The following is a 13,728-nucleotide window of genomic DNA, read 5'->3' as shown; positions in this document are numbered from 1 at the left end:
ACAGGACAGTGTGGCACAGTAACTCAAACAAGCTAGCTAGCTAGCAATATAATGCTCCTCACCTACTAGCCTATATTATTATCTACCTTAGCTATGGCACGTCACCGATTTAGATACTGAAAGTCTACAGTGTGTTTTTTTACCTCCCAAAATGCACAATCCCTGTGTATCTGTGCCATAACAACATATAATCATATATAAACTCAGCAAAAAAAGAAACGTCCTCCCACTGTCAACTGTGTTTGTTTTTGGCAAACTTAACATGTGTAAATATTTGTATGAACATAACAAGATTCAACAACTGAGACATAAACTGAACGAGTTCCACAGACATGTGACTAACAGAAATGGAATAATGTGTCCCTGAACAAAAGGGGGGGGGGGTCAAAATCAAAAGTAACAGTCAGTATCTGGTGTGGCCACCAGCTGCATTAAGTACTGCAGTGCATCTCCTCCTCATGGACTGCACCAGATTTGCCAGTTCTTGCTGTGAGATGTTACCCCACTCTTCCACCAAGGCACCTGCAAGTTCCCGGACATTTCTGGGGGGAATGGCCCTAGCCCTCACCCTCCGATCCAACAGGTCCAATAATTGCTCAATGGGATTGAGATCCGGGCTCTTCGTTGTCCATGGCAGAACACTGACATTCCTGTCTTGCAGGAAATCACGCACAGAATGAGCAGTACGGCCCCATTTCTTCAGGGACACATTATTTTATTTCTGTTAGTCACATGTCTGTGGAACTTGTTCAGTTTATGTCTCAGTTGTTGAATCTTGTATGGTTAATACAAATATTTACACATGTTAAATTTGCTGAAAATAAACGCAGTTGACAGTGAGAAGACGTTTCTTTTTTTGCTGAGTTCATATAAGGTCATCTCCTTACAGATCCAAATTCTCATAGGAATACTGTTAGAAATCAGAGCACGTAATGTACCTTGTTGGTTGGATCTTAGGGGGAGCTATATTTACCCTGAAATGTGAGCAGATAAAGAGACTCGTGTCTGTGAGGACTGCACTGACGCCAAAGCCCTAACTCGGCCCAACGGCAATCGCACCAAACTGTCCATGCCAGCCTAGTCTACATCAGAACGCAACGCACAAAAAAAACTACATTGATTCAACGTACAATTGCAAGGCAACCAGTTGCAATAGGATTGTGAGTTTGCTCAACATTTGGGCATACAGCTGAACCAACATACATTCTGAATTTGAATTGTATGTACATTTTAGCTTGAGCAAACATACAATTCAACATAATATCCAACAATTGGAGCTTTTAATCACCTGCATTTAGAATGACTGCCAGGGTAGGGAAGACTGATTATTTAGACTACCTAAGTCAAATTACTGACAGATTCGATTAGTTTATAAAAATGTATGTTATTTATGTTTGTGTTGCATAAGATTATTCAACCAATCAATGTACATGCAAAAATACAGGTATTGAAATAAACAATTCTGAAAAGCAACCTGCAATAGAGCATGATGGGAAATATGATAATGATGGGCATGGCTTTGAGTGATTTTGAGAAAACATACATTTGTAATTTACTCAACAAGCTTGTTCAAATTCAGCTCACTTCAAGCTGAGTTTGTTGATTCGAAGTACAATTGCAAGGCAACCAGTTGCAATAGCATTGTGAGTTTGCTCAACATTTGGGCATATAGCTGAACCAACATACATTCCAAAGATGAATTTGGAATTTCACTCAACAAGTTTTTATACATTGAGCTCACTGTGAGCAAACTTTCACACATTAGCTCAATTTCCTGTCCTTCGGAAGTCTACCCAACTCACAGAATCATGCTGATTGAGCAAATTGGTTAAGTTGGCTTTTTTACAGTGTACCATACGCTTGTAAAGATTACTTAGTTTTATCACAATTAACAACAACCCTTTTCTTCTGTTTGTAACTCAGATGAGAGCCTCAGCTAAAAGTGACCCATCAAAAGGGCAGTATGTGTGCGTGATTGATGCTCCAATCTCTGCTGTAAGTGATTTCATTCCTTATTCATTTATTCATTGGCCTAAAGATTAGCTCAATTAGACATCATTACTATTTTAAACACCATCAATCTGTGCTCGGTGCCACTGTGTAAAATGTTGTTCTGTACTGAATACTTGTAGGAAAAGAGTCAACTTAAACGTTGTGTCTCCTTTAAAGCGGCAATCAGCAGTAGAAACAATAACTAAGTGTCTTCCCCACCCGTTTTGACAAAAAGCTGAGAAGTGGGGTTGGTTTATAGACAGAGCTATGGATGCAAGGTGCGACCACCGATAATATCAAAATTATAGTTTTAACCATGTTTTGAGGCTATATACTGTTTGTTTACATTTAATTTGTTTACAAACAAGCTTATATTTGGGGTCCTGATGAGGTACGACAGTTGAACTAAGCTCATGAGGCATTTAAATTATATTCTTCAGCTTCCCGAGTGGCGCAGCGGTTTAAAGCACTGCCTCGCAGTGCTTGAGACGTCACTACAGACCCAGGTTCGATCCCAGGCTGTGTCACAGCCAGCTGTGACCGGGAGACCCATGAGCCGGCACACAATTGGCCTGCGTTTTCCGGGTTATGGGAGAGTTTGGCTGGCTGAGATTTCCTTGTCCCATCGTGCTCTAGCGACTCCTTGTTGCGGGCCGGGCAGCTGCAAGCTGACTACGGTCGGCAGCTGGAGGTGTTTCCTCAGACAACTTGGTGTGTTTGGCTTCCGGGTTAAGCGAGCAGTGTGTCAAGAAGCAGTGTGGCTTGGCAGGCTCGTGTTTCGGAGGTCGAGAGCCATGCGTCCTTCGCCTCTCCTGAGTCCGTAAGGGAGTTGCCGCGATGGGACAATATAATAACAATCATTGGGTACATATCATTCATTTATAAGTCCAAAAATGGATGTAGCAACTGCTGATTGCCCCTTTAAGCCTTGTGTCTGTGTGAGTGTCGGAGCCACTGCATCCTTTGAACATGTTTTCAGTACCAATGTACCATCTAGTCCTTGAGAAAGTATTGCCTTTCATCGCATTTGTGAGATGCATGCTGATTGCTGACAGCGCGTGTATTTGTTCATTTATGATTACCTGCTGTGTATAGAGCGGTGTCTCTCAGTCCCCGCAGGCAGCGATAGAGTGGGGCCCACTCATCCTAATGTACCTCACAGACACATTCACAGTCACAGGGACTTCTCACTGATCAGACCTGTGGGGAGACAGAGACACAATCCAATGAGAGACACACATCACATAGCCATGCGGACATTACCATGGGCGAAAATGACTAAGGTAATGGATTTGCAGTCTAGCTAATGTGGACTTTGTTGGATACCACTGCAATGAGGCTAGCAGGTCGATATTGAGCCATTAGAACATGAATTTTACAACATTACTGATTTGATCATGTCCAATTATCTTCTTCAATTTACACAGAATTCAATGAATTGCATTAAAACAACACTGCTCTATGACTGCTTTATGGGAGGAGCAAACATCCCATAACAAAACAATCTACCGGTAGCCTAAAGTAGCCTAGGCTACACCTCCTCATCAACTGCATCACTTGACAGGCACAGAAATAGGTCCAAGTGATCATTCACCACAGGTCTCCAGTCAACAAGTTCTCAGTATTTTAGGTTCAGCTATAATACAAAAAAATGCATAATGACTGCAGACTATTCTTCAGTGCTTGTTGTCAGATCCACAAAAATGATCTTCCTTGAAAATATGGTTTCAGGAAAAAAGATTTTGCCTTCCTATTTAAAGTCCTGTTTCAGAAATTCTGTACTTGTTGAGTAGTTTAATAATCCAGCACTTGCATCCCAATATGGTCCAAACACACCATACCAAGAGACCCGTGTCCCCACAACACTGGCACAGCCAGAGTTCAATGAATAGGTCTAGCACAGCCAACAGAAAATTGCCAATGAATAAATAGGTCTCAAGAAGATTTTCGGAAAAACAATATCCCTTGTCTCTTCAACAAAACAAAAGATGGATAAGCAAAATGAACAAACAGTAGGCCTAGGCTACCAACAGCCAATACCACACAGAATGATTCTCAGGGAAAATAACAGAAAGGTACCCTTGTAAAAGGGAAACAAAGTGTAAATTGGTGAAGGGGCTCACCGGTGGCGTATCAAGCGGACAGGCAGGGTAGGGTGCTGCATAGGAGGCTGTGGCCCCAGAGTGAGAGGAGCCAGCGAGGGATTGTATGAGCACAGCGATCCAGAATGCCAGAGATCAAGTTACAGAGACGGTAAATATAGCAGTTGCCTATGACCTCCACAGGTCACTCAACACTCATTGGCATTCCAATTTGCTCTTAAAGGATTAGCATTAAGGTTTTTTTATAGGCCATGAATAGGCCACGCTGCGTAGGCCAGCAGAAACCACTGGGATGTGCTCTCTCTGTTATCTAAAGGTGTTTTCATTGTAAACCTACAAGGAATGGAAGTCAGTGAAATGTCCAGTTTCATCCAAAAGTGGAAAAATACTCATTTACATATTGATTATCAACAACTAACCATGGCTAGTTTATATTAAAAATATAAATTATATTTATATTATAACGGGTGTATGACACCATTTGGATACAAACAGGCAGCTATTGTCATAACTTGTGTTAGGACTGTTTAAAGAATGGGGGTAGTTCTTCCGCAATATTACACTGTCTGGTTTGAAATGCATATCACATAATGGATAGTTGAGTGATGAAAACTGAAACCCTGGGCTGATAGCTACTTTGAGTGCAGGGAAGTGTTACGGAGTCTAGTTGATAGGTAATCGACTAGCCGGACTGTTCCCCGGACTCCTCGTGTAGGGATTTGTACCATGCATGAACAAGGCTGTTGAACTTGACATTGGTGTCTGTCTTTATTACTTTATCCAACATATCATACTGAAACATGGTATCAGAAGTGGCTCGAAAACCACGTTTGTTATTTTTGTAGCTAAGTACAGTATAGGCGCAGTTACGTTCCATATGCGAACACTCGCCGTTTCCTACTCCTTGTCACAACACTGATCAACTCGTTGTTAGCTGGCTAGCTAGCATCACTACCTACCTCGATGACTGAAGGCAAAGAAATCTCCTATTTCATCGCTATGGCAGCGAACATTCCGCCACCAAATCCCATGGTTCTCACATGGGACTGGAATACTAATTGGGACAATTTCAGGGATGAATTCGAGGACTATGCGCTGGCGACTGGTCTACATGAGAAACCCAACGAGGTACAAGCGGCACCTCTGAGGAGTTGAATGGGCAGCGAATGCAGGCATATCTACCGGCACAATCTCACCCTCACAGCACGACAACAGTGTGATGCAAAGGCTATATTGGATGCATTGGAGAATTACTTCAAACTTCCGTTTGAGAGAAAAATCCGCCACTTGTGAATACGGGGGATTGAAAGATGAATTGATTCGTGACAAAATAATACTGGGAATTGCAAATGAGGATACGCGCCGGCGTCTACTGAGAAAGAGAGGCTTAACATTAGTAACTGCCATCGAAATGTGCCGCACTGCTGAAGTCACTGACATGAGAATGAGAGCAATGGAAATCGAAACCCCACGCTCCGACGTTGATACTGTTCACACTGTTGCTAGGCAGACATTCAGACAAAACCAATCAAGGCAGAGTAATTCACCACGAACGGTGAACACAGAGAGCCCCGTAGCATGGAAATACTGTGGGAATACACACACACACGTGGCAAAGAGCACTGCCCTGCCTATGGAAAACCATGCAGAGCTTGTGGAACTAATAATCACTTTGCAAAAGTGTGTCTCAAAAGCAAGAGAAGGGTGAGTGAGGGCAAGACTCACTGTGTTGATGATGTCACTCAATGCTCAGAGCTGAACAGTGAAAGTGACATTTACATGCATGAATCCATTGGGGCTGTACACTCAAGAGGGAAGAATGGTTTGTGACAACACGATTACACAACAAGCAACAACAATGTCAACTGGATTCCGGTGCTACATGCAACGTAATGAGCTACAAAGACAAAATCAATCTAGCACTTGACACACATCTATTGCCCAGCGATACTAGACTAAAGCTGTACTCAGGAGAGCTAATGAGCTCTATGGGCACCTTTGAGACCGAATGTGTTATTCGGGGACGCAAACACAAGCTGGAGTTTGAGATTGTGAAAACCAGTCAACATCCTCTCCTCTCAGGCTCTACATGCGAACGCCTGGGACTGATGCAGTTCACTGTACCAAATGACCTGCACATTGTGGATCATGTCCAGCATGGACCCCTGTCCAATGAACAACTACTCAGCAGATATGACAATGTATTCAACATGCCCGTTGAATCAGTGCCTGGGGAGGTACACTTTGAAGTGGATGAGAGCATCACTCCAGTCCAGTGTGCTCCTCGCAATGTGCCCATTGCAATGAAAGTGGCTGTGAAGGCCCAGCTGGACAAGTATGAGGCCGATGGCCACATGACATCTGTGACTAAACCAACTGACTGGATCAGCAATATGGTCATAGTGAAAAAAACAGAGAAGCTGAGGGTCTGCATCGACCCAAAGCATCTGAACCAAGCACTGAAACGATCCCACTACATCAAGCTGACACTAGAGGATGTCCTCTACAAGCTTACCAAGGCCAGGATTTTCACCTTGGTAGATGCCCGAGATGTATTTCTTCAATGCAAGCTGGACGAAGAAAGCAGCTTCATGACTACCTTCTGGACCCCCTGGGGTTGGAAACGCTGGCTCAAGCTCCCGTTTGGTGTCTCAGTGGCGCCTGAGGTATACCAATGCAAGCAGCACGAGTTACTGGCTGGGCTCAAGGGCATTGAACCCATCGCCGATGATGTCCTGATCGTAGGCTGTGGTGACACAGACGAAGAAGCAGAACGCGACCACGATGTGAAGCTCCTGGCACTGATGGAGCGCTGTCGATCAGTTAAGCTTCATCTTGGCCTGAAGAAGCTGCAGTTCAAGGTGAAAGACGTGCACTTCCATGGCCACATTCTCTCGGCAAAAGGCCTGAATCCGGGACCCAGACAAGGTCCGAGCGATCCTCGACATGCCAAACTCGTCTGATGCAAAAGGAGTACAGCGTCTCATCGGTTTTGCAGACTATCTTGTAAAGTTCATGCCACACCTATCAGCAGTCTGTGAGCCTCTGCACCGGTTGCTGGACAAAGACACACCATGGCACTGGCTACCCAAGCACGAGGCCGCGGTGCAGGAGATGAAATCTCTGGCTTCATCCATGCCAGTGTTGCGCTACTACGACGTCACGAAGCCTATCACAATCCAGAGCGACTCCAGCCAAAGGGGACTTGGATGCTGCCTTATGCAGGAAGGCCAGCCCGTTGCGTTTTCCTCGAGAGCACTCACCCCCACCGAACAAAACTATGCACAAATTGAGAAAGAGTGCCTCAGCATCGTCTTCTCCTGCCAGCGATTCCATCACTACTTATATGGTCGAGAGCTGGTCACCGCTGAAACTGACCACAAACCACTCATTGCCATATTCAGTAAACCTCTCCTCAACGCGCCCAAGAGGTTTCAAAGCATTGCCTGTCAGCGGCAGGCCATCTGTTCGCTACAGCAGGAACAACAAGATGTTCAACAGATCAATCAGGCAGACTACTTAAACATCACAGATCACCGCCTAGCCCAGATCAGGCAACACACTGACAAGGACGAACACATACAGTCACTGAAGTCCATGGCTCTCGCAGGTTGGCCATACCTGAAAGAGGAGACACCTTTCACAATGAGAGAATACTGGACCTTTCGAGATGAGATCAGCGTGCAAAATGGCGTCTTGTTCAGAGGTCAGAAGGTCATTATTCCCAAATCACTACGTCCAGAGATGCTTACCCACATACACTCCAGTCACGTTGGAGGTGACGCATGCTACCGCCAGGCTCGTGAAACATTATACTGGCCAAACATGCAAGCAGAAATGAAAGACTTTGTCAGCAACTGTACCACATGCAACGAGTACGCTCATGAACAGCAAAGGAAACCATGATGTCACACGAACTGCCCACAAGGGCCTGGCAAATTGTCAGCATGGACTTATTCAGCCACAGACAAAAGGACTATCTTCTCATTGTACTCTGACTTTTGGGAAATTGAACTGCTCCCTGACTTGTGTGCAAAGATGGTCATAAAGCGCTGCAAGGCGCAGTTTGCAAGGCAAGGTCAGCCTCACAAGGTAATCACGGACAATGGCCCACAATTCACTGCACAGTTCAAGCGTTTCGCCTCAGAATGGGAGTTTGACCACGTGACCTCCTCTCCAAGACACCCAAAAGCAAATGGCAAGGCAGAGTCAGCTGTCAAGATTGCAAAAAAAACTGTTAAGCAGGGCCTTGCGCGACAGCAACAACCCATGGAAAGCGATCTTTACAGTGGAGGAACACACCCACCGAAAACATGGACAGCAGCCCAGCACAACGCCTCCTGTCCAGACGTCTGAAGTCTACCATCCCCGTAGCTAACAAGCTACTTGAGCCCTGCGTCATGGTTGGCGTCACGGACAACTGCGTCACAGAAAGCAGCTCACTAAGTGCTTCTACGACCGGACTGCTCGAGACCTACCAGAGCTGGAGGTGGGTGAAACGATAAGGATGAAACCGCTGCCGGGAGACCACATAGGACTTTGGAGGCTGGACACGTGCCTACAGAGAGTTGCACCACGTTCTTACCTGGTGGATGTTGGTGGCTCCCTCTATCGTCGCAATCGGGTGGATCTGCGCGTAGCAGAGCAGACAAACCAGAACACGCCATACAGATGAGCTGGATCACAGTCCAGGCCTAAGGGTAAGGGGCGCAGAATTGAGACATGAACCAACTGAAGGTGAGGCTTCTACCCCACCAGGCTCTCCAGCTCGTGGTTCTAATCCTACCCCTGTCAGAGCCAATACTTATGTAACAGTGTAGGTTCCGTCCCTCTCTTCGCCCCAACCTTGGCTCGAACCAGGGACCCTTGCACACATCAACAACTGACACCCACGAAGCATCGTTACCCATCATGCCACAAAAGCCACGGCCCTTGCAACGCAAGGGGAACAACCACTTCAGGTCTCAGAGCGAGTGACGTCACTGATTGAAACGCTATTAGCGCGCACCACCGCTAACTAACTAGCCATTTCACATCGGTTACACTTACTCACCAGTGGGTCGGCTGTGCAAGCCACCGGACAGGCTTACTCTGTAAGCAAGAGACTGTGTTAACTTGTCCTCTGTTTATTTACATTTATATTTTACATTTAAGTCATTTATTTAAAAAAAAGGAAAAAAATGGAAGATGACAACTGAAGTAAAAAGAAAATGTCATGCTTTTTCAATTGTTATGACTTGACTGTTAAGAACTTAATGTTATGCAGTTATGTTTGCACTTTCTATTGAAAATGATGATGTTACGGAGTCTAGTTGATAGGTAATCGACTAGCCGGACTGTTCCCCGGACTCAGTCGTGTAGGGATTTGTACAATGCATGAACAAGGCTGTTGAACTTGACATTGGTGTCCGTCTTTATTCCTTATCCAACATATCATACTGAAACAGGAAGGGCGTGGGTGTACTGTACGGGGGCGAGGAATCAGTAACGTTACAGCTAACGTCAGCGCCAGATTCAATGATAGTTAGCCTCTATGATATCGACCTAAAAAGTCAGCCAGAAGTTTTTTAGGCTGATATCGCAATTGATAAATGATCTCGATTCACGGGTAATGAATTTGCACAGTTTATGGACTAACCGCAAATACACTAGGGGTTAGCAGCTCCCCGAGTTTCTATACGGCAGCAGTTGGCTAGAACCACATATCACTACCAGTCCCAGGGCAAGCAAGTTGGCTAGCTAACTTGTTAGCAGAGTGTGCGCGCGAACGAGTCAGAGCGCGGGCGTGTATTTTTTATATTTTTTATAAGGGACGGGTTTCTTTTTAGCTAAGCATCTGATTGTGACTCAAGACCACCAGTTTTAGCTTAGCTGCATTCACACTAAGAGATTGAAGCATACACATTTTAGATAAACTATCAGAGTGGCAAGAAATCAACTGTTCCAAGGTTTGCTTGCGGCCACTGGCCACTGCATTCTTCACTCACCCCCAGTCTGAGATCATCCCGTCTGTTGTCAGTCGGACTGGCAGAGCGTCCCCAAAGTGGCTTCTAGATGGCCTATCGGCGTCGTAGACCGCAGTTTTGAATATCGGTATGCTGAACCGATAACATTTTACATAAAATAGATAGACATAAAATATCACTGCCTTTGCATTTCAATAGTTTTTAGCTGACCAAGTAACAGACCTTTCTCTTTAACTGTGACGTTAGTTCAGCAAATAGCTGTCGTGGATTGGTTTAGTCCTGTCCACGAAGGTAATACCAGAGGACCGCCTCCCTCACGATCACCTTGGCGACGGATGTAAACAGCGCACAGAGGAAAAAGACCCCCACACTGACTCAGGTCCGCACACTCACGTTCACATCTAATCTGACATTGCCCACACAACTGCTTGCAAACAATTTTCTCTTTATCATAAATCCCCTTGCGTCCGTGGGGTTGTAGATCCCACTCTGACTCCCATTGCTTGCCTTTCCTTGATTGCTGTTTGTGGCCAAGACCACACACGGCTCGGGTAAAATAATCAAGATAAAACTCGACAATCCAGAAGAGGGCAGCGTTGTGTCATAATGAGCGCCTGTTACGTCACAACAAAGATGTTCTGCTGTCTCTCTGGTCACACAACCACAGAAATGTTCATAGATGTCATGGTTAACGATAAGCATAGTGGTTATGACATTTCAAAATGTTCTGTTTGGAATTCAGTAATACCACATAATATACACACACAACACCATTAAATATTGAATAAATGTTTAATGCAATGTTCAATGAGATAAATTGGGCTTGGGCACTGCATCTCAGTGCTAGAGGCATCACTACAGACACCCTGGTTCAAATCCAGGCTGTATCACAACCGGCTGTGACTAGGAATCCCATAGGGCGTCATTGCAAATAATAATTTGTTCTTAACTGACTTGCCTAGTTAAATAAAAGTAACATTTTTTTATACTTTTTTAAATTAAAAGGTGGTTATAAATCCTCAAGTTTGTTTCACAGCTACCAAAGCTGATAAGAATAATGTAGTTATTTGCAGTCTAGTTACTCACACTGCAGCGACCGATTGTCTTTTTTGGAATTTAGGAGGGGGACACAGATAACTGACATAATACAAATCATTAATATAAAATGATGTGTCATTGAACGCTTTATCACCTGCCCTGCCTCTTATGAAAAAAAAGGTTTAGAAGCCAACATAATCTTTAACATTATCATAGCAGCACCTCTATAAGTCCTATGCCCTAAAATTGCCACATTTATTTGGATTTACATTGTTGTAATGTATTTGAGTTGAATTTCTTTTGTAACTTCCATCAAGGCAATAGAAGGTAAGACAACTGGGACTGGCAACAATACCACAGACAACTTCATAATAAGCCAGCTGTACAAAAAAATAGACTGATAACAAATACTGCATAGGTCTTCAACATCTCACAGTCAAAGTAATAGTAGAATAATTGAATGCTACACTGTAGAAAGAAGACTACTATTTATTCTTGTATGCATCTTTTTCTACACAGGTGACTAATATGGAGTTCAGAGGAATTACATCAGTCTGCTCATCTGCCATTTAAATTGCATTCAATCATACAAACTCATACAGCCATCATTGAATGATACATGTTCCATACTTATATTTATGCCACACGTATATACCTTTCCTAAACATTTGCATGTACTGTGGTAAACACATTTGGACAGCATTGTTACATCCAGGAGGCAGACAATCAGAAAACAGTCTCTATACTGGTTGAACTCATGGAACACACACATATATCAGGTGTTTAGAATCATGCTAATTTCGATGTAGCTAGCTGCCCCGTTTACCTAGCCTGTAATGGCTGAAATTCTCTGATTCTTTTGCCACATTTAAACCGTTCCCTTCAAAACAACAGTAAGTGGTACATTACTTTAGTATCCCTTTCTTCTTCCCACATTTTACACAATGATGAGAATATACAAGGTTAGGTTGAATAAGCAGAAGGATTCATACCTACAACAGAACAGCAGGAGATATATGTACTGTACCTGATTATTGTGGAGCTGCATAATGGCTTTATAAATAATTTGCGGTTCAGGATAGGCACTAACCCACAACAGCGATAAATATTTGTACTACTCCGGAACAAATTACACATGAATTAACTATAAAGCACTGGCTATTAAACCCAGACTAGAGTAAGGTTGTGACCTGGAATAGATGCCAAACAGATCCTTTACACGAAAACATACTAATCTTGAAAATAACTAGTGCATCAATTCAGTGTGTGCTGACACTACTAGGGAAAGCATCACACAAAAATAAATATTATAAATTAAAATGATCAATAAAAAATAATTACACATTTCTGCACTTCAAACATGTCAAATTCTAGCAGATATAAGTTGATTCAGAATCCTTAAATGTGCTATGTTTATGATGATGAAACGGAAATAAATGGCATCACTACAGTATGAACTGGATGTACAAAGAGCAAAATCGTTACAGGCTCAGATGACGGACGCATACCATTAGCATATAGCGGATTCAATTTTCCTTTAATTACTGTACTGTGCCACTCTCAATTCTCACACATTGTTAGCAGTAGTGTCTACTGCCTACAATAAAACATTATTTCAGAAATCACGGGAAGCCATTACATCTAGGCCTATAACATTATTTAATGTACATGGAGCCATGGCTCCAGAATCAGATGAATGTTTTATTCCTTTATATTTGATTAAATCTTTATCCCTTTAGACAGTGCCACTCTCAATATTCACATTAATGCATTAGTGTGCCTGCCAGTGGGTGGGGTTATATCCTGCCTGGTTGGCTCTGTCCGGGGGTATAGTCGGACAGGGCCACAGTGTCTCCCGACCCCTCCTGTCTCAGCCTTCAGTAATTATGCTGCAATACTTTATGTGTCTGGGGGCTAGGGTCAGTCTGTTATATCTGGAGTATTTCTCCTGTCTTATCCGGTGCCCTGTGTGAATTTAAGTATGCTCACTCTAATTCTCTCTATTTTTCTCTCTCGGAGGACCTGAGCCTTAGGACCATGCCTCAGGACCATGCCTCCAGTCCACCTGGTTGTGCTGCTGCTACAGTTTCAACTGTTCTGCCTGCGGCTATAGAACCCTGACCTGTTCACCGGACGTGCTACCTTGTCCCGGACCTGCTGTTTTCGACCCCCTCTCTCTACCGCACCTGCTGTCTCTAACTCTGAATGATCGGCTATGAAAAGCCAACTGACATTTACTACTGAGGTGCTGACCTGTTGCACCCTCTACAACCACTGTGATTATTATTATTTGACCCTGCTGGTCATTTATGAATGAGGACTGGCCACCCCTCAGAACCTGGTCCCTCTCTAGGTTTCTTCCTAGGTCCATGCCTTTCTAGGGACCTAGCCACCGTGCTTCTACATCTGCATTGCTTGCTGTTTGGGGTTTTAGGCTGGGTTTCTGTATAGCACTTTGTGACATCGGCTGATGTAAAAAGGGCTTTATAAATACATTTGATTGATTGATTGATTGATTGCCAGTGCATACTGACTACATGAAAATATGGGTTCACTAACCAAGAGAATCTGTCTAGAGTAGACCAAGTAGCCATCTAAGCGACATAGAAAAAAATAACGGACCCTTACTG

General features: G+C 43.8%; 1 protein-coding gene across 3 annotated transcripts in view; it reads right to left on the bottom strand.

Moving 5' to 3' along the window:
• LOC115206034 (ubiquitin carboxyl-terminal hydrolase 2) overlaps positions 1-10,326 on the bottom strand; it is a 34,719-nt gene extending 24,393 nt beyond the window's left edge. For 2 of the 3 annotated variants that reach the window (XM_029772569.1, XM_029772571.1), the window contains exons 1-2: positions 4,116-4,224; positions 3,075-3,192 (exon numbers count right to left, since the gene is read on the bottom strand). The gene's annotated coding sequence lies outside the window, so the exon portion shown is untranslated. Of the gene's footprint in view, positions 1-3,074; positions 3,193-4,115; positions 4,225-10,081 lie in introns of those variants that run through there. The other variant, XM_029772570.1, reaches the window with a different exon arrangement.
• Positions 10,327-13,728: the final 3,402 nt, after the last annotated feature.

This window comes from Salmo trutta, chromosome 13, assembly GCF_901001165.1.
Source record: "Salmo trutta chromosome 13, fSalTru1.1, whole genome shotgun sequence".
NCBI lineage: Eukaryota > Metazoa > Chordata > Actinopteri > Salmoniformes > Salmonidae > Salmo > Salmo trutta.
This window is presented reverse-complemented; position numbering and strand designations above follow the sequence as displayed.